Source organism: Pipistrellus kuhlii, unplaced genomic scaffold, assembly GCF_014108245.1.
Source record: "Pipistrellus kuhlii isolate mPipKuh1 unplaced genomic scaffold, mPipKuh1.p scaffold_m20_p_4, whole genome shotgun sequence".
Classification (NCBI taxonomy): Eukaryota; Metazoa; Chordata; class Mammalia; order Chiroptera; family Vespertilionidae; genus Pipistrellus; species Pipistrellus kuhlii.
Window position 1 is genome coordinate 78010118 of NW_023425540.1, and position 21685 is coordinate 78031802.

The 21685-nt window shown below is 42.4% G+C and overlaps 1 protein-coding gene and 1 pseudogene across 4 annotated transcripts in view; one reads left to right on the top strand and one right to left on the bottom strand.

The window, feature by feature from the left end:
- VKORC1L1 (vitamin K epoxide reductase complex subunit 1 like 1) overlaps positions 1-21685 on the bottom strand; it is a 56212-nt gene that overhangs the window by 25447 nt on the left and 9080 nt on the right. The gene's annotated exons all lie outside the window — the stretch shown is intronic.
- Positions 15733-16282, top strand: LOC118702925 (annotated as a pseudogene).

Genomic DNA, 21685 nt, shown 5'->3' on the forward strand with positions numbered 1-21685 from the left:
GGGAATATGCTCATTGACTGTCACACCCTCAAAAATGGCAGTGCCCACAGCCACAAGATGGCAGCACCCAGTCCCCTCAGCCCCGCTGGGGCAGCAGACACGGCTGCCTCCAGAGTCTCTCAGTCCCCCAGCCACTCAGGGCCAGCCTGAGGCACAGGCAAGCCTCCGATGGTGGTTGCCCAGCTACCCAGGACTGCCCGAGACTCAGGTAACCAGGACCGGCTGAGGCTTGCACTGCCAGCAGTGGCAGCAGCAGAGGTGTGATAGGGGCATCACCTTCTCCTGATCACCCAGTCACCTCCCGCCCCTGAGGGCTCCCAGACTGTGAGAGGGGACAGGCCAGGCTGAGGGACACCCCCCTTCCAGTGCATGAATTTTCATGCACCGGGCCTCTAGTATTAGCATAAAAACAGACAAATAGGGAAAAACCAAGATGGCAGCATAGGGCAGACACCTGCATGCAGCCTACCACAACAAGTTTGAGTTTGGAACTGAAAAACAGGGAAAACATCACCCTGAGGCGTCGGACGGCTGGCTGAGGGGAGGCTCTACCATCTGGGAAGGAGAAAGAAGGCGCGCTAAACTTAAGGAACTGTGAAGGTACAGAGAACAGTGCGCACATGAGAAAAGGCGGCTGTAGAGTTCGATGCCAGCTTGCTTGTGGAGCACGGAGAGGGCGGACAGCTAGCTTCCTTGTTCAGGAGGAAAACAGAACCACCCTATTGCGCTGAATTGCGCTGATAGACGGCCCCAGACAGGGAGAGGCCAGACTGTCGGGCAGCAGGCAGAGATATCTCGGAGGTGTGTGAAGCCAGCAGCCATTGCTGCGGACTCGGAAACCAGACCCTCGTAGGGAGGGGCTGAATAAAGCTTGTCTGCACCACCCAAGACTACGCCCCATCCAAGCAGAGCACAGAGGCTCTTCCAGTGACTAGCTTCCTCGTTCGCTGCCAATAGGACTGTCCTAGGGAGGGGCAGACAGGAATCTAAAGCTTGTCTGCGCCTATACCAAAGAGGTATGTGCGTCTGCAACCAATTGTGCTGGATTCAACAAGCTTGTCTGTGCCATCCTGAGACTCCGCCCCATTTAAGCGGAATACAGAAACCCTCCTGAGACACTTCTGATCCTTATAGCCAATTGGCTTGAAGAACAACGCTTGCCAGTGATACCAACAACAAGCTAGGCTTAACAACAAGACTGCACACACAGCCCATAAAAGGCTACACCAAGACTGCCCACTTCAGGCAACTGGGAGGTTGACTCACTGAACCATATAGGACACCTTAGCACACAAAGCCACCCTACCAACTCAGGGAAGCTGTGAAAATGCCGAGACAGGGAAATAGATCACAAACAAAGGAAATGGAGGAAAAGAAGAGACTGGGAATAGAGTTCAAAACCATGCTTATAAGGTTTTTCAAGAATTTCCTAGGAAAGGCTGATAAAATAAATGAGACCTATGAGGATATGAAAAGGGATCAACTAGAAAAAAAGAATACATTCTCTGAAATAAAAAATATACAGAGTCCTAAGAACAGAATGGAAGATCACAAGAATCAAGTCAAAGATTTGGAACATAAAGAGCCAGAAGACACTCCTCTGCAGAAGCAAGAAGACAAGAGAATTCAAAAAGTTGAAGATAATGTAAGAAACCTCTGGGACAACTTCAAGCGAACCAACATCAGAATTATGGGGGTCCCAGAAGATGAGAGAGAGCAAGATATCGAAAACATACTGAAAGAAATAGTGACAGAAAACTTCCCCCACCTGGTGAAAGAATTAGACTTACAAGTCCAGGAAGCGCACAGAACTCCAAACAAAAGGAATCCAAAGAAGAGCACACCAAGACAAATCATAATTAAAATTCCAAGAGCAAAAGACAAAGAGAGAATATTAAAAGCAGCAAGAGCAAAGCAGTTAGTTACCTCTAAAGGAGCACCTATACGACTGTCAGCTGATTTCTCAACAGAAACCATGCAGGCCAGACGGGAATGGCAAGAAATATTCAAGGTGATGAATAGCAAGAACCTACAACCAAAAATAATCTACCCAGCAAAGCTATCACTCAGAATCGAAGGCCAGATAAAGAGCTTCACTAATTTAAAAAAAGCTAAAGGAGTTCATCACCGCCAAACCAGAATTATATGAATTGCTGAAGGGGGTTCTTTTGGAAGAGAAAGTAAATAAAGATAAAAACTATGAACAACAAATACATAACTATCAACAAGTGAATCTAAAAACCAAGGGAATTAAAAAAAAATCTGATGAACAATATTAACTGGTGAATATAATAGAATCAGAGGTATGGAAGGGGAGTGAACTGACGATTCTTTGGGGATAGGGGGATGTGGGAAGAGACTGAACATTAACTGTGCACCTATGGATGAGGACAATGGGGGGTGGGGAAAGGGCAGAGGGTGGGGTGGGAACCTGGTGGAGGGGAGCAATGCAGGGGGGGGGGAAAGAGGAACATTTGTAATAATATGAACAATAAAGATTTATTTTTTTAAAAAAACACACACACACAAAAACAAAATAGACATATAGGTCAATGAAAAAGAATAGAGAGTCCAGAAGTAAACCTTTGTCTATATGGCCAATTAATATATGTAAAGGAGGCAAGAATATTCAATGGGGTAAAAATAATCTATTGAATAAATGGTGCTGGGAAAACTGGACATATACATGCAAAAATAATGAAACTAGACCACCTTCTTATACCACCTATACATATAACCTGTATATCTGTATATATAAAAGCCTAAGCAACCATTCAACCAGTAGCTATAATGCGCACTGACCACCAGGGAGCAAATGCTCAATGCACAGGCATGGAAACATGGAACAGACTGATGAATCTTACAGGAAGGGGAAAAGTGGGTAGGGCAGGAAGTGATTAACCAAAGATCTTATATGCATACTAGAGGCCCAGTGCATGGATTCCTGCTCCAGTGGGGTCCTTTGGCGTGGCCTGTGGGGACTGGGTGAAACCGGCAGTCCAACATCCCCCAAGGGGTCCCAGACATTCCTGTTAGAGGACCAACACATGGACTTCTTCACTAATAGACTCACTTGCTCTAAGCTCCAGTCCTTAGGAAGCAGCTAGGATACATAGGGAGGAACTGAACTGTCTGGCTTTAGGGCTAGTGTTGGAGGGGCAGCTTTCTCCCAGGCTGGCAGAAGCCATTGCTCCTCCCCCTACCTAGCCTGCAGGCACAGGCAGGTATCAGGTCTGAGTCTTCATCAACTTGTCTAACATCATTCCCTTAGCTCTAGTGCTTCTGAGGCCCAACTTGCTGGCTCACCCAAGCCACTTCTAGGGTTTTTTTCATGTAAATGGCCTGACTTGGTTCATGCTGCAGACTTTACTAATATTTCTCAAAGGTTCATAAACACCAAAAGAGCAGCGCCTAGTCTTGGCGTGCCCGTACCTCTTCATAAGCAGCCCCAAGCCCAGCACCTGCGGCAGCCAACCTTGGTTTACAGTTCAGTCCTCTATCAGGCACACCCAACCCCAGGACAAGAGGCAACCATCGCAAATCACTTTAGAGCTCCTTAACAGTTGGCCATTGGCAGGCACAAACAGCAGCTGACCCTGACTTACACCAAAACCCCTGCCAAGAAGCTCCAGAACCAACACACCCAAAGGTCAGCTTCAGATTACACCAAACACTACCCAACCACCTCCACCAATGACACATCCATAGGGCAGACTCAGCAGGCACCAGAGCCCTCCTTAAGCAAATCCTGTTCTTGGGTCAGCCCCTGCACAACAGCATTTTGGCTGTAATCAAAGCCAATCAGCCTGAGAGTCAATCCCTCCCATTGGTGCCCAATAGCAATTAAGGCTCAACTACAACAAGAGGTCTCACAGAACCTTCTACACAAGGAACACACCTGGAGAACCTGAATCAGGTCACCAGGAAGACAGTGTCACTGGGCCCAATAGGACATCTATTATATAAGGTCACTCTTCTAAGACTGGCAACATAGCAGCTCTACCTAATATACAGTAAAAAACAACAACAGAGAGGCAGACAAAGTGCAGAGCCAAAGAAATATGTCCCTATTAAAAGAACAGAACAAAACTCCAGAAAAATATTTAAATAAAATGGAGACAAGCAATCCATCAGGTGCAGAATTCAAAACACTGGTTATACCATAAGAATGTTCAATAAACTTAGGGGAAGAGTAGATCAGTCTAGGGAGAAATACAGAGACAGGAAATAACAAAACAAACAAAAAAAAAGGAAATAGAAAACATAAAAAAAGAACCAATAAAAAGTGAATAATACAATAACTGAAATGAAGAATACAATGCAGGGAATTAACAGTAGTTTCTATTAGGCAGAGGATCAAATCACTGATTTGAAAGACAAGAGGATCTAAAACACCCAATCAGAACAGCAAAAAGAAAAAAATAATTTAAAAAAGGATAGTTTAAAGGGCCTCTGGGACAACATCAAGCATACCAACATTTGGATCATAGGGGTACCAGAAGGAGAAAAGAGAGAGTAAGGATTTGAAAACCTACTAAAAAATGACTGAAAACTAAATCTAACCCTAATCTGGCAAAGAAAATAAACATACAAGCCCAGAAAGCAAGAGAATCCCAAACGAGATAAACCCAAAGAGGCCCACATCAAGACACATCATAATTAAAATGCAAAAGGTTAAAGACAAAGAGAGAATCTTATAAGCAACAAGAGGAAAGCAATTAGTTATCTACAAGGGAGTTCCCATAAAACTATCAGCTGATTTCTCAACAGAAACTTTGCAGGCCAGAAGGGATTGGCATGAAACATTCAAAGTGATAAAAGAAAGTACTTATAACCAAGATTACTCTACCAGCAAAGCTATCATTTAGAATCGAAGGACAAACCAAGAGGTTCCCACACAAGAAAATGCTAAAGGAGTTTATCACCACCAAACCAATATTATAATAAATGTTAAAGGGACTTAAGGAAAAGACCAAAAGTATAAGTAAAATGGTAATAAATATCTATCAATATTTACTTTAAATGAATACTCTAATCTAATACACAGGATAACTGAAGGAATAAAAAAAACAAGACCCATATATATGTTGCCTACCAGAGACCCACTTCAGATAACAGAAGGAAATAGATTTAAAGTAAAGAAATGGAAAAAGATATTTTAGGAAAATGGAAACAAACAAAATAGCTGGAGTAGCAATACTTATATCAAACAAAACAGATCTTAAAACGAAGACTGTAACTTAAAGGGTCAATGAAGTATCCAGCAATTCTACTTCTGGGTATTTATCCGAAGAAGCCCAAAACACTAATTCAAAAATACGTATGCATCTCTATGTTCATTTTGGCATTATTTACAATGGCCAAGATATGAAAGCAACCTAAGTATCCAATAATGGACAAATGAATAAAAAAGATGGACAAATGAATAAAAAATACGTAATGGAATATTAGTCAACCATAAAAAAGAATGACATCTTGCAACCTGCAACATACCGTAGATAGATCCAGAGGGTATTATGCTAAGTGAAATGGATCAGAGAAAAGCAAATGCCTAGTGATTTCACTTATATGTATATTCTAAAAACAAAATAAATGAACAAACAAAACAGGAACAAACTCATAGATACAGGAAACTTTTATTTATTTATTTTTGGTTGTTAATCCTCACCCAAGGATTTCTTTCCATTGATTTTTAGGGAAAGTGGAAGAGGGGAGACAAAGAGAAACATCCATGTAAGAGAAACACATCAATTGGTTGCCTCTTGCACAAGCCCGACCAGGGCCTGGGCCAGAAAGGAACCTGCAATAAAGGTACATACCCTTGACTGGAATTGAACCTGGAACCCTTTGGTCCACAGGCCAACACTATATCCACTGAGCCAAACTGGCTAGGACTAGAAAACATTTTGATGGTTGTCAAAGAGAAGAGTTGTGCAAGTGGAAAGGGGGAAGGTATTGAGATGTTCAAATTGTCAGTTATAAAAAGTTGCAGGGATGTAACGTACAGCTCAGGGTTAGAGCATTGGCCAGTGGACCAAAGGTTCACTTCTGATCAGGGGCATATACCTCAGTTGCAGCAACCAATCAAAGTGTTTCTTTAATGTCCATCGATGTTGATGTCTCTCTCTTGCTTTCTCTGTCTCTCTCTCCCCCCTTTTCTTCCCTTCCACTCTTAAAATCAATGGGAAAAAAATATCATTGGGCAAGGATTAAAAAACAAACAAAAAAACAGTTAAAACTCATCCAGAGAGATCAGAAAAGTGGTTACCATTGGAGGAGAAGGTATGACTGGGAAGAGAATAGGAGGAATTTAGGGGTGATAGAGATAATCTATATCTTGACCTATGTGGTGGATACTTTGTGGATATCCTATATAACAAAGAGGCCTTGACCAGTTTGGCTCAGTGGATAGAGCGTCAGCCTGCAGACTCAAGGGTCCCAGGTTCGATTCTGGTCAGGAACATGTGCCTTGGTTGCAGGTACATCCCCAGTGGGGGGTGTACAAGGGGCAGCTGATCAATGTTTCTCTCTCATCGATGTTTCTGACTCTCCCTTTCCCTTCTCTGTAAAAAAAATAAAATATTTTTTAAAAACACAAAGAGGTAATATGCAAATTGATCATGACTCCAACACACAATATGACCACCCCCATGTGGTCAAAGATGGCTGCCCCCATGCAGACACAAGATGGCTGCCACAAGATGGCTGGCAGGGAAGGGCAGTTGTGAGGGACTAGGCCTGCAAGGGAGGGCAATTGGAGGCAATCAGGCCTACAGTGGAGGGCAGTTAGGGGTGACCTGGTCGATAGAGGAAGGCAGTTGGGGACAACCAGGCCTGAGGGGAGGGCAGTTGGGGGAACCAGGCTGGAAAGGGAGGGCAGTTAGGGGTGATCAGGTCAGAAGGGGGGGGGGCAGTTAGAGGTGATTAGGCAGGCAGGCAGGTGTGTGGTTAAGAGCCAGTGGTCCCAGATTGCAAGGGGCATGTCCGACTGTCCCAAGGGGGCCCCAGATTGGAAAGGGTGCAGGTGGGCTGAGGGCCCCCCCCTCTCTGTGCACAAATTTCGTGCACTGGGCCACTAGTTTCTTATAAAAAACTTTTTCAAAACAAAAATGTAATTAGCTGAGACCGGTTTGGCTCAGTGGATAGAGTGTCGGCCTGCAGACTGAAGGGTCCCAGGTTCGATTCCGGTCAGGAGCATGTACCTTGGTTGCGGGCACATCCCTGGTGGGGTGTGTGCAGGAGGCAGCTGATTGATGTTTCTCTCTCACCGATGTTTCTAACTCTCTCTCCTCCCCTTCCTCTTTGTAAAAAATCAATAAGATATATATTTCTTAAAATGTAATTAGAAGAGAGGAACTATTTTACATTTTTGTAAATCTTTTTAAGATCTGGCTTAATAACAGATAGCTGGATTCTCATATTTGCTTCTGAAGTCAATATGTTTCAGTATCATATATCATGCAGCCTCTAGAAAACCTATTGTCCATGCATGAAAGAGAGTAAGTAATAACAACATCTTATTATTACTATTAGTAATAACATCTTATTATTACTATAAAAATAGTTTTTATCTCGAAGACCCTCTAAAAGGGTCTCCAGAGGACTATTGGAATAGAGAATTTAAGACAGTGGTACATTGGCACATAGATGGTCAAACAGAAGAATGGAACGGAGCCCAGACAATCAGCCAATATATAACTAAAGTGACTCTACAGAGAAAAGGAGAATGGTCTTTTCAATAAGTGGTGGTGCTAAAATAACTGGAAAGTCATATAGGAAAAGAATTAAATTGACCCTTGTCTCTCACACCATTAAAATTCCAAATATATATTTATATATTTATATATTTTTTATATATTTATCACCAGGATACAAAATGTTCTAATTATAAAGAAAACAATTTGACATATTTTCCTTCATTAAAATTAAGGATTTCTGTAAATCAAAAGATACATTCGATAAAATGAAAGGCAAGGCAAACCACAGTGGAAAAGGATGTCTGTAATACAAATTAATAAGACAAAGACAGAACACCAGGTAGAAAAATGGGCAAAAGACTTACATGACACTTTAATAAACCTTTCAAAGCCTAATAAATATATGACATGCAGGTCAACATCACCAGTAAACAGGAAATGCAAATTAAAATCAAAGAGGAATGTTAAGTAGTACAACCATTTTTGGGAAATTGTTCTGTAGTTACAAATAAAATTAAACACCTACCCTATGACCTAAAAATCCACTCCTCAGTATATACACAAGAGAACTGAGTATACACACATACATTCACACACATATTTTTATGACACTATTTTTGAAAATATATATTTTATTGATTTTTTACAGAGAAGAAGGGAGAGAGAGAGAGCTTGAAACATCGATGAGAGAGAAACATCGACCAGCTGCCTCTTCCACACCCCCTACCGGGGATGTGCCCGCAACCAAGGCACATGCCCTTGACCAGAATCGAACCTGGGACCTTTCAGTCCACAGACCGACGCTCTACCACTGAGCCAAACCGGTTTCGGCTATGACACTATTTATAGCAGCTTAAATCATAATAGCCAAAACCTAGAAATAGTAAAAGAAAATGACAACCACACAGTGGAACTAAGCAATCTATACCAATAAAAGCCTAGGTGGCCCTTGCACCCTTGCACAACACCCTCACGTCGTCACAAGATGGCCAGCAGGGGATGGCAGTTGGACAACCAGGCGGGCAGGGGAGGACAGTTTGGGGCAATTGGGCTGGCAGGAGAGGGCAGTTGGGGGCAATCAGGCCAGCAGTGGAGCAGTTAGGAGTCAATCAGGTCAGCAGTGGAGCAGTTAGGGAGCAATCAGGCTGGCAGGCAAGTGGTTAGGAGCCAGCAGTCCCGGATTGTGAGAGTGATGTCCGACTGCCAGTTTAGGCCCGATCCGGTAGTCAGACATCCCCCGAGGGCTCCCAGATCGAAGAGGGTGCAGGCTGGGCTGAGGGACCCCCCAGACCCCAGTACACGAATTTTTAAAAAATAAATAAAAGAATAACTGATAAAACCAACAACCTGGATGCACTGCAAAAACAAACAAAACCAGTATGCTGAGAAAAAACAAACAAACAAACAAACAAAAAACACAAAAGTTTAAGAAAAGGCAAAACATATTTATAGAGGTAGAAGTCAAAACAGTCAAAACTTCCTGACTGGTATGGCTCGGTGGTACAGCATTGGCCCTCGCACCAAAGGATTGCAGGTTTGATTCCCAGTCAAGGCACACAAAAGATGCAGATTCATTCCTGGGGCACTTGGGGCATATGTGGAGACAAACAATTAATATCTCTATCACACATTGATGTTTTTCTCTCTCTCCCTCCCTTCCTCCCTCCTTTCCATTCAGAAAAATAAAAATCAATAATCAATGGAAAAAATATCCTCAGGTGAGGATTAAGAACAACAAAAGATTATGCCAGAATAACAGTTTCTGATTGGAAAAGAGCATAAGTGAACTTTCTGGGTGATGGAATGTTCTCTATCTTCATCCGGGTAACAGTAATATATATGTAAGAAAGTCATCAACCTATATATTTAAGATTTTTGCACTGTATTATAAAAATATACCTCAATTACACATAAAAATCCATTACATATATAAGAAAATTTGACAGATTGACAATTCTAATGCTTGGCAATGAGGTAAAAAAACAGGAATTCTTTTTATTTTTTTTATTTTTTCAATTATTATCTGTGTACATATTTTAACATTGCCCCCCCTCCTATACATGCCCCAACTCCCCATAGTTTTGTGTTCATTGGTTGTACTTATATGCATGTATACAAGTCTTTTGGTTGATCTATTATCTCCCCCAGATCTCCCTACCCTACCTGCTGTAATTTGACAGTCTATTTGTTGCTTTACTGTCTCTATATCTATCTTTTGGGAAAAACAGGAATTCTTATAGTATATTATTAGCAGGAATCTAAACTTGTGCAACCACTTTGGAAAACAGTCTGGCATTACCAACAAAAATTGAAAATACACAAAAATGTTCCCAGTAGCATTATTCATAATTGCTGCAAAGTGAAAATAATTTAAATGTCCATAAATAAATGAATTGATATACTCATATAATATTCAGCAATGACAAACTACAGCTCTATAAAACTACAATAAATTTCACAAAATAATGTTGAGTGAAAGGAGCCAGAGTAAAGGATATAAACTATATGGTTCAATTTATATAAAGTTGAAAAAGCAGGCAGAATTAAATTAACAAGTTTGCACACATACACAAAGCTCAATGACTTTTCTGTGTGTGTGTTACAAATCAGAACAAAAATGGTTAAAAACATCTATTGAAACTGGTGACTAGTTGGATTTGGTGGGGTAAGAGAGGGTTAAGAAACTTCCAAGGACAACTCCCAAGTGTCTGACTTGCACAATTGCTTGGATGATTATGCTTTTCACTTGAGATAGAAAACATCTTAGATATGTTCAATTTAGAGTACTTCTGAGACACCCAAGTAGAAATGTTCAGGTAGCAATTAGAGATGAAGAACTAGAGCTAAAAGACATCCAGGCTTGAATATCAATTTTTAATTCATCCATAAGTGAATCCATAAACATGGATGTGACTAGGAAAGAAGACTGTCAAGAGTACAGAGCTGGCCGAAACCGGTTTGGCTCAGTGGTAGAGCGTCGGTCTGTGGACTGAAAGGTCTCAGGTTCGATTCTGGTCAGGGGCATGTACGTTAGTTGTGGGCACATCCCCGGTAGGGGGTGTGGAAGAGGCAGCTGGTCGATGTTTCTCTCTCATCGACGTTTCTAGCTCTCTATCTCTCTCCCTTCCTCTCTGTAAAAAAATTAATAAAATATATATTTTTTAAAAAGAGTATAGAGCTGATTCCAGGTACATCAACATTTAATGGGCAGGTACAGGAGAATAAGCCAGTAAAGAAAACCGAGAAGAAACAAAGTAATAGGAGGAAAATTAAAGACTTGTCATAAACCATTAAGCAAGGGAAGAATTGTCTCACGAATAGTAAGTTATTCACTTCAGGGTTATGCATAGTTAAGAAAAAATATGAGTTATGTGCATTACTCAACAAGCCAGTTTTTACTCCACCTCTTTCTAGTTAATTTGAGACAAGCAACAACCCAAGAGAGAATGCTTCTGAGAATGGCTGAAACTTTTTGTAGTCTGAGAAGTGAGAAATCAAAACTCCAGAAGAGGACAAATTTGAGAATACTTATTGGACCTGTTTACTACTGGGTAGAATCACCACTAAAACGTTAGCACACAGGACTAGACTCACTCTTCTGCTTTCCTGTGATTGAAGTGCTATGAGAAGCCTTCAAGAGAGGGCTTTTCCCTCTCCAAGTGAGAGCCAGGGCCAAACCTACTACTTGGACAGAAAAGGCTTGAGGCACGTGGCCAAAGTCAGATCAGCAGTCAGCCAGAGCAAATGGGTTCTCTCTGGTTACATGGCCCCGAGCACTGATAGAAATTAATTAGAGCAGGTATTATTCACATCACAAGGAAAGATCTAGCTGTTTGAGAATTGGGGAGGAGTAGAGGTCCCATCTCATAGCCTGTTACAGTTTGAAACAAATTAAGCTCACTACATTTTAAAAAGAGCATCTCCACATAAGCCTTTGTCTTAAAAGAGTTTGGTACCCAAGACCTAATTAAGAATAAAATGCAGCCGAAGCCGGTTTGGCTCAATGGTAGAGCGTCGGTCTGCGGACTGAAGGGTCCCAGGTTCGATTCCGGTCAAGAGCATGTACATTGGTTGCAGGCACATCCCCGGTAGGGGGTGTGCAAGAGGCAGCTGGTCGATGTTTCTCATCAACGTTTCTAGCTCTCTAGCTCTCTTCCTTCCTCTCTGTAAAAAAATCAATAAAATATATATATTTTTAAAAATTAAAAAAAAAAGAATAAAATGCAAAGTATTGGGGTTTTTCATTTGTCAGTATAATACTAAATACAAATTTCTCGGGGACTTTAAAGAATTGAAAATATGTGGCTGTTGACTGAAGAGAATTCTAATAGTCCTCGGATCCCCAACTGAAATACTATCATAAAATTTCTCAACTTCTAGCACTTCATAAATCACAAACAAAATAAAACCACAATGAGCATAAAGATTAAAATCACATCAGATTAGCACATCCGAAAGAAATAGAAATATACAATATTTTTGTTCTTAATGGGAAGATTTAAGTGAAGAATAACTCCTTCAAAATTCATTTATAAGTTCAGTACAATTCTTTTTTTTTTTTTTTTTTTAAATATATTTTATTGATTTTGTACAGAGAGGAAGGGAGAGAGATAGAGAGTTAGAAACATCGATGAGAGAGAGTCATCGATCAGCTGCCTCTTGCACACCCTCTACTGGGGATATGCCTGCAACCAAGGTACATGCCCTTGACCGGAATCGAACCCGGGACCCTTCAGTCCCCAAGCCGACGCTCTATCCATTGAGCCAAACCGGTCTCGGCAAGTTCAGTACAATTCTAATGAAAATCTCATGGAGTTTTTTTCAGAACTCATTAAAATAAATTTTAAAATTCTCCTGAAACAATAAATACATGAAAATAGCCAGGAAGTTTTTGAAAACTAGAATATTTGCACTATCAGGTATCAAACTTACTATATAAAGCCACAGTGGAGAAGGGGTCAGCAGTGGTCATGGAATTGTATGGAAACAAAAACAATTATCAGTGGAACAGAACTGAGAATCCAGCAAGAGGCCCTAAGTATATAAGGAAATGCTTAACAAATAAAAATGAGCAAAAACCTATCAATTTAGAGAAAAGGAAAAAGAAAAAAAAAAGATTCCTACCTCACAATAGATACAAAAGTAAATTCCACACAAATTAAAAGAGATATGAAAACAAATTTCAGTATCTTTAAAACAATATTTGGAATGGTAGATTTTGCACAAGATTAAAAACAACAATAATACCCAAAAGCTACAAATAAATCAAAGATAGAACCACGTAATGTTTAAACTATATGGGGTCAAAATGGTGGTGTAGATAAGTATTGTACTTGAGTCTTCTCACAACCACATCAAAATTATACCTTCAGAACCACCTGAAATCTACCTGAATGGAAATCCTACAACTAAGGATTTAAAGAAGCCACATCAAGACTGGTAGAGACTGAGATAGAAACCAGCTGGTTCCACACCCACGTGTGGCAGTTTAAAATTGGGAGCGATATCTCGGCTGTGGAGGTCCCCCTGAGAAGCAAGAGTTCCCAGCTCCATACCAGGCCTCCCAGCCCAGAGTTCTAGAACCACTAAGAGAAGTCCTCATAACTTCTGACTATAAAAAGCAGCAGAAATTCTGGCTGAGACTGAGGGCTCCTGGAGTCCCAGTTAGTTCCTCTTAAAGAGCCCATGCACGTACTTAAGACTCTTTCCCTTGGAGCTCCAGCGCTGAGCTTGAAAGGTACCAGAAACATATGGAGAGACACTGAATTTTCTGGCATCAGAGAGCTGGGGGCACAGCTTTAAGCCACACAAAAGTGCTGGCAGAAGCCATTATTCCTTTCCTGAGACTCCATCCCCCCTGGCAGACAGGCTCCATATCTACCTCTCCAACAACCTGGCCCACACTGTTCGCACCACCCTGGTGATTCCCTGAGACTGCCCCACCCAACTTGAGGCCCACCCTAGCTGTTTCCAGTGGCTTTTCCATCAAATGACCTTTCTTGCCTCATGCCTTGAACTTTCCTAAAATCTCTGTTTATACCCTATAACTCTTGCTAAATGGCTCCAGGCCTGACACTAGCAGAAGCCAGACTTGGTTCATAGCATGGCCTCTCCTGGGCACCTCCAAACCCGGCACAAGGAGTAGCCATCTGCAGATACCTCTGTAGCTCATGCCCAGTAGCCCCAGGCGAGACACAGGTGGTGGCTGACCTTGCAACTCCCAAGAGATCCCAGAGCCAGCACAGCTTCAGACCACGTTTGATTACAACCCTAGTACCTACAAGAGCAATACACTCAAGGGGTGGGCTCGATGAGCACCAAAGCCCCACTGAAGCAAGTCCTACTCTGAAGGGTCAGTCCCTGTACAGCAACTCCTTTGCTGTAGTCGAAGCAGGTTATTGCAACCAATTGGCCTTGGGGACAATCTCTCACAGTGCCACCAACAGCAAAAAAATGCTTAACTACAGGACAGGGCACACAACCCACACGAGTACACCAGGAGTGCCCAACTTAGGTGTCTGGGGAGACTGTACTCTGGGCCATACAAGAGACCTACTACACAAGGCCACTCTACCTAGTCTGGGAAACAGCAGCACTACCTAATATATAGAAGCACAGAAAATGTGGAGACAAAGAAACAAGTCTCAAAGGAAAGGAGAAATTTCCAGGAAAAGAACTAAATGAAATGGAAGCATGCAAACTACCAGATACAGAATTCAAAACAATCGCTATAAGGATGCTCAAGGAACTTAGTGAGAACTTCAACAGAAAAAATAAAAAAATAAAAAAATAAAAAATCAGTCAGTATGAAGATTACACTAATTGAAATTAAGAATAATTTGCAAGGAATCAACAGTAGAGTAGATGAAGCTAAGAATTGAATTGGCGATTTGGAATATAAGGAAGCAAAAAATTTACTCAATCAGAACTGCAGAAAGAAAAAAGTACCCAAAATATGAAGATAGTGTAAGGAGCCTCTGGGACAACTTCAAACATACTACGTTCACATTATGTGGGTACAAGAAGGAGGAGAGCCGAAACCAGTTTGGCTCAGTGGTAGAGGGTCGGTCTGCTGACTGAAAGGTCCCAGGTTTGATTCCTGTCAAGGGCATGTACGTTGGTTGCGGGTACATCCCCGGTAGGGGGTGAGCAGGAGGCAGCTGGTCGATGTTTCTCTCTCATCGACGTTTCTAGCTCTCTATCTCTCTCCCTTCCTTCCTCTCTGTAAAAATCAATAAAATATATTTTAAAAAAAAAAGAGGAGAAAGATAAACTAAAAATCTATTTGAAGAAATAATGACAGAAAACTTCCCTAACCTGGCGAAAGAAACAGACATAGAAGCCAAGAAAGTACAGAGAGTCCCAAACAAGAGAAACACAAAGAGGCCCATCATAATTAAAATGCAAAAGGTTAAAGACAAAGAGAGACGCTTATAAGGAGCAAGAAGAAAAAAAAAGTTACCTACAAGGAAACTCCCATAAGACTGTCAGCTGATTTCTCAACAGAAACTTTGCAGGCCAGAAGGGTGTGGCAAGAAATATTCAAAGTGATTAACACGATCAGAATGGCTCAGTGATTGAGCATCAACCTATGAATCAGGTTTCAGTTCCCGGTCAGGGCACACACCCGGGTTTCAGGCTCGATCCCCATTGGGGGAAGTGCTGAAGGGAGCCAATCAGTGATTCTCTCTCATCACTGGTATTTCTCTCGCTCCCTTCCTCTCTGAAATCAATAAAAATGTATTAAAAAAAAAAAACTATTCAAAGTGATGAAAAGCAAGGACCTACAACAATATTACTCTACTGTAGTGGTCGACAAACCGTGGCTCAAGAGCCACATGAGGCTCTTTGGTCCCTTGAGTGTTCTAACACCACTTCTTCAAAATAGACTCACCCAGGCCGAAAACTGACTTCTGTGCATGGGCCACAAAGTTTCATTCGCACTAGACGTGTGCACCTGCACATGGTATTTTGTGGAAGAGCCACACTCAACAGGCCAAAGAGCCGCATGTGGCTCTAGAGCCGCAGTGTGCTGATAACTGTCCTACCCAGCACAGCTACCATTTAGAATCGAATGACAGTTAAAAAAGCTTTCCACATGTTGCCATGATTCCTGAGGTGGCTGCGGAGGAATCTGTTAAGCCTTGGGGTGGCTCCTGGTGACCATGGCCTTCACCCTGTACTCACTGCTGCAGGTGGCCCTGCTCTGCCTCAACACCATTGCCATGCTGCATGAGGAGCGTTTCCTCAAGAACATTGGCAGGGGAACAGACCAGGGAATTAGTGGATTTTGAGAGGAGCCAAGAATTAAATCTCAGCTAATGAACCTTATTCAATCTGTAAGAACCGTAATGAGAGTGCTATTGATAATAGTAAACTCAGTTACAATTGTATTGCTTTTACTGTTTGGGTGAAGATCAATGGAGGAAATGGAGACTCTTCTTCTGCTGGCAGCTATTACTTTAGTCTTTATTGGAATATACTTATCTTAATTGGCTGTCCCTACACTTGACAAAATGTAAATATAATAAAACCAGAGACCCTATTTATCTGATTTTAAAAATATTGCTCTTATAGTTTCATTAGAGGCTCGATGCATGAAATTTGTGCACAGAGGGGGATGTCCCTCAGCCCAGCCTGCACCCTCTCCAATTTGGGACCCCTCAAGGGATGTCTGAGTGCCCATTTAGACATGATCCCAGTGGACATCCCTCTCACAATCCAGGACTGCTGGCTCCCAACTGCTCACCTGCCTGCCATCCTGATTGACCCTGTTTATGCCTGCCAGCCTGATCATCCCCTAACCACTCCCATGCCAGCCTGATTGATGTCTAACTGCTCCCCTGCCAGCCTGTTTGCCCCCAACTTCCCTCCTCTGCCAGCCTGGTCACCCCTAACCACGCTCCCCTGCAGGGTTGATCACCTTCAACAGCCCTCCCCTGCAGGCCATCTTGTGTCCACATGGGGGCAGAATTTTTGACTACACAGGTGCAGCTATATTGTGGGTTGGATGGTCAATCTGCATATTACTCTTTCATTAGATAGAAATGGCCTGCTGCATGGGTGGGGCCAGCTGGTTTGCCCTGAAGGGTGTCCCGGATCAGAGTGGGGTTCCCTTGGGGCATGGGATGGCCTGAGGGGCCTGTGGTGGTTTGCAGGCTGACCACGCCCCCAGAGACCCAAGTGGAGCCCCTAGTATCTGGGATATATTTTCTTTCTACAATTGAAACTTTGTACCCTGAAGTGGAGCCAAGCTCCTGCTCGCTCCATGGCAGCAGCCGTTTCTGTTTGGATTTGTTTACCTTCTATAATTGAAACTTTGTAGCCTGGAGTGGAGGCTTAGGCCTGCTAGGGGAGGCGGAAAGGTTGGCTTCTTCCATTGCCTGAGAAACCAAAGCCTCTGTGGCCACAGCCTTCTTGGTTGGGGTTATTTTGCATACACGCTCTGATTGGCTGGTGGAGCAGAGTGGTGGTTAATTTGCATATTAATCTTTTATTAGGTAGGATTATTACAATTGTTCCTCTTTTTTCCCCCTATAGCTCCCTACTGTCCTCATCCATAAGTATACGATTTTTTATCCAGTTTCTTCCCACACCCCCACACCTCTTTCCCTCTGAGAATTGTCAGTCCACTCCTTTTCTATGCCCCTGAGGCTATTACATTCACCAGTTTATTCTGTTCATCAGATTTTTTTATTCACTTGATTTTTAGATTCACTTATTGATATGTATTTGTTGCTTGACCATTCTGTATTTTACTCATCCCATAATACAGTTTTATGCAGAAAGATTAAAATTATGTGTTTTTGTCTGGAAATTATGGATTATAATATTTAAAAGGGTAGAATTGCATCTTTGTTTATAGCACACGTTTGTAAATAAAGTAAAATTTCCAAGTAAAAAAAAAAAAAAAAAAGAGCTTCCCACACTAGAAAAAGCTAAAGGAGTTCATCACCACCAAACCAGTATTACATGAAATGTTAAAGGGCCTTCTTTAAAAAGAAAACAAAAAAACTATGAAAAATATGAATAAAATGGCAATAAATGCATATCTATAATGCATACTATAGATTCCACTCCTTTTCCAACCCAGATGGGTTCAAATATGACCACCTGATATTCCCCCAAATGGCCACTGTTTTCTGCTTATCCTCATGCTGTTCCCTAGAGTTCTTCTGAATGATCAAGGAAATGAATCCCTCTTAAATTCCTAGTTCTGAATAATGTGTGCCCAGCACCACACCCTAGGCCTAATTCTCCTATCTCAGTGCAGTATATCCATATGACTCAACACCTCTCTCAGAAAGGGCTACCCCACACTACTACAAATTCAAACTAACTCATTTTCCCCTCCCCCTCTACTCCATATGCCTAGATCCACTTTATTTTTCTTCCCTTGGCTTTTCTGTTAAGTCTTCCTGATAACTCACCCCACTACATATCTGTTCTCTAACTACGTGTCACAAATGCCGTATCTCCCAAAGTTAAGGCTTGAAAGGTAAACACTTCAGTAACTTACCGTATTTTTCGGATCATAAGACGCACTTTTTTCCCCCCAGAAGTGGGGGGAAAAAGTCCCTGCGTCTTATGGTCCAAATATAGCCTACACATATACTTTAAAAAAAAAGTTTTTTTACTTGCCCGGCTCTAAAATGGTTCTAAATGCTGCTGTTTACTTTACAGGGTTGATTACATGTGTTTATGACTGTGATGTTGGGTTTTAATGCACATAAAATATTTTAGGACACTATTTGTTTCAGAATCTTTTTTTCTTCATTTCCCTTCTCTAAAAACTGGAGCGTCTTATGGTCCGGAGCGTCTTAGGGTCCGAAAAATACGGTACTTCCTGAACACCATGCCTTCACAATAATGTCCTTGCTTTAAAATCACTCTAAAGCCCAACTAGGGTGGCTAGGTCACAGTTCGAATTCTGGACAGGGCACATGCCCAGGTTGCAGGCTCGATCCTCAGGGTGGGGCATGGAGGAGGCAGATGATCAGTGATTCTCTTTCATTATTGACTAGAGCTCAAGTGCACGAAATTCATGCATGGGGCAGGGGTTGTCCCTCAGCCCAGCCTGCATCCTCTCACAATCTAATACTGCTGGCTCCCAACTACTCACCTGCTGCCTGTCTGATCACTCCCAAACAACTCCCTTACCAGCCTGATCAACGCCTAATGGCTCCCCTGCCAACCCAATTGCCCCTAACTGTCCTTCCTTGCAGGCATGGTCACCCCCAACAGCCCTCCCCTACTGGCCAAGTCACTCCTAACTTCCCTCCCTTGCCAGCCTGTCCTCCCCTGCCAGCTGTCCTCCCCTCCCAGCCCGATTGGCCCTTTCCTCCGTTGCCAGTTTGGTCACCCCTCCCCTGCAGGCCTGGTAGCCCACAACTGCCCTCCTCTGCAGACCTGGGTCCCCCGCAACTGCCCTCCCCTGCAGGCCTGGATCCCGCCAACTGCCCTTCCCTGTAGACCTGGTATCCCTCCTAACTTCCCTCCCCTGCTGGCCTGATCTCCCTCAACTGCCCTGTTCTATAGGCCTTGCCCCTCCCAACTGCCCTCACTTGCAGGTCTGGTCACCCCCAGCTGCCCTCCTCTGCAGGCCTGATTAACCCCAACAGCCCCCCGCCCCCCCGCAAGTCCTGGTCTTTCACAACAGCCTTCTCTTGCTGGCCATCTTGTGTCCACATGGGGCATCCATCTTTGACCACATGGCAGTGACCATCTTGTGTGTTGCAGTGATGGTCAATTTGCATATTACCTATTTATTATATAGGATGTTTCTCTTTCTCTCCTTTTCCTCTCTGAAATCAATAAAAAAATATTTTTAAAAACATAAATTAAATAAAATTGCTCTAAACACATAAAAACTATAATACAAACTAGGTATTTTGTCAATCAGAGATTAAAAATAATAAATGGCACCAATGTTTGCATTTTTTTTTTTTTTTTTTTTTTTTTTTTTTTTTACAGAGAGGAAGAGAGAGGGAGAGAGAGTTAGAAACATCTATGGGAGAGAATAATCTATCAGCTACCTCTTGCACACCCCCTACTGGGGATGTGCCTGCAACCAAGGTACATGCCCTTGACCGGAATTGAACCTGGGACCTTTCAGTCCACAGGCCAACACTCTATCCATTAAGCCAAACCGGTTTTGGCTTTTATTTCATTTTTTGTTAATCCTCACCAGGGTATATTTTTTCCATTGAGTTTTAGAAAGTGGAAAGGAGGAAGGGAACAGCATTGATATGAGACACTGGTTGGTTGCTTTCCGCAGACTCCCAGACCAGGGTCAGGGATCGAACCTACAACCCAGGAATGTGCCTTAGGAAATCAAACCCACAACCCTTCCGAGAGCAAGCCTATGCTCTAACCCCGTGGTCAGCAAACTGCAGCTCTTGAGCCACATGTGGCTTTTTGGCCCCTTGAGTGTGGCTCTTCCACAAAATACCATGGCCTGGGCGAGTCTATTTTGAAGAATTGGTGTTAGAAGAAGTTTAAGTTTAAAAAATTTGGCTCTCACCAAAACTGGTTTGGCTCAGTGGGTAGAGCATTGGCCTGCGGACTGAAAGGTCCCAGGTTTGATTACAGCCAAGGGCATGTACCTTGGTTGCGTGCACATCCCCAGTAGGGGGTGTGCAAGAGGCGGCTAATCGATGTTTCTTTCTCACTGATGTTTCTAACTCTATATCCCTCTCTGTAAAAAATCAATAAAATATATATATTTTTTAATTGTTATGAGGGGGGGGGCAATGGTAAAATATGTACACAGATAATAATTTAATTTAAAAAAATTGGCTCTCACCCTAACTGGCTTGGCTCAGTGAATAGAGCGTCAGCCTGCGGACTCAAGGGTCCCATGCTCTATTCCAGTCAAGGTTATGTACCTTGGTTGCAGACACATCCCAATAGGAGGTGTGCAGGAGGCAGCTGATTGATGTTTCTCTCTCATCGATGTTCCTAACTCTCTTTCCCTGTCCCTTCCTCTCTGTAAAAAAAATCAATAAAATATATATTAAAAAATTAAGAAAAAAAAAATTTGGCTCTCAAAAGAAATTTCAATCATTGTACTGTTGATATTTGGCTCTGTTGACTAATGAGTTTGCCGACCACTGAATTTGTCCAACCACTTAGCAACAAAGCTAGGGCAGTGTTTGCATATTTTTAAAAATTTGTGTATCACTGTATCAATATTTGTCCTAAATAGAATTTAGAGAGTTTAGACTAGGGGTGTCGAACTCAATCAGAGAAGGGGCCAAAATCTAAAATCCAGCCTAAATCGCGGGCCGAATGGTTTACTGAACAGTCATAAACTGTCATTGTGATGGAAACGCAGCGGAGTGCAGTGATGACAGCGAGGTGCGGGCCACATTGCAAGGCCTGGCGGGACGGATTTGGCCCGCGGGCCTTGTGTTTGACATGTGTGATCTAATGTATATTTCATTTACATTCTGTGTTACTCAGTTTTGTCCTCTGTAAAATGGTTATAAAAAGAACCATTGAGGGGAAATTAATATATATAAAGAATTTAGAACACAGTAAGCATTATTTAAAAATTAAGTTTTCTTTAATAAAGGACAACCTAGATTCACCTCTTTGTGATCTCTCTTCCTCCTGAACTATTTGAGTTCATTCTGCTTCTGAAATTTCCATACCAAGAAATAATCTACACTTAATAAGAAAAATATGCAAATTTACCATACCTCCAGAACACCCACCAGCCAATCAGGTTGGGTATGCAAATTAACCCAACAAAGAGACATGTTAATTTGCATAAGCAGGCACAAAACGAGGAAGACTGAAGATGACTGAAGAGGCTTGGCTTCTCCACTGCGGCCGGAGAGAAGGTCTGGTCCCAGGTGCTGGAGGAAAACCGGTGCCGGCAGCCAGGGGAAGGAAGGCCTATCGCACAAATCTTTGCGCAATGGGTCTCTAGTGATAACATAAGAATCCATACTTTATTTACTCAATTCATCTTAGTCATAACT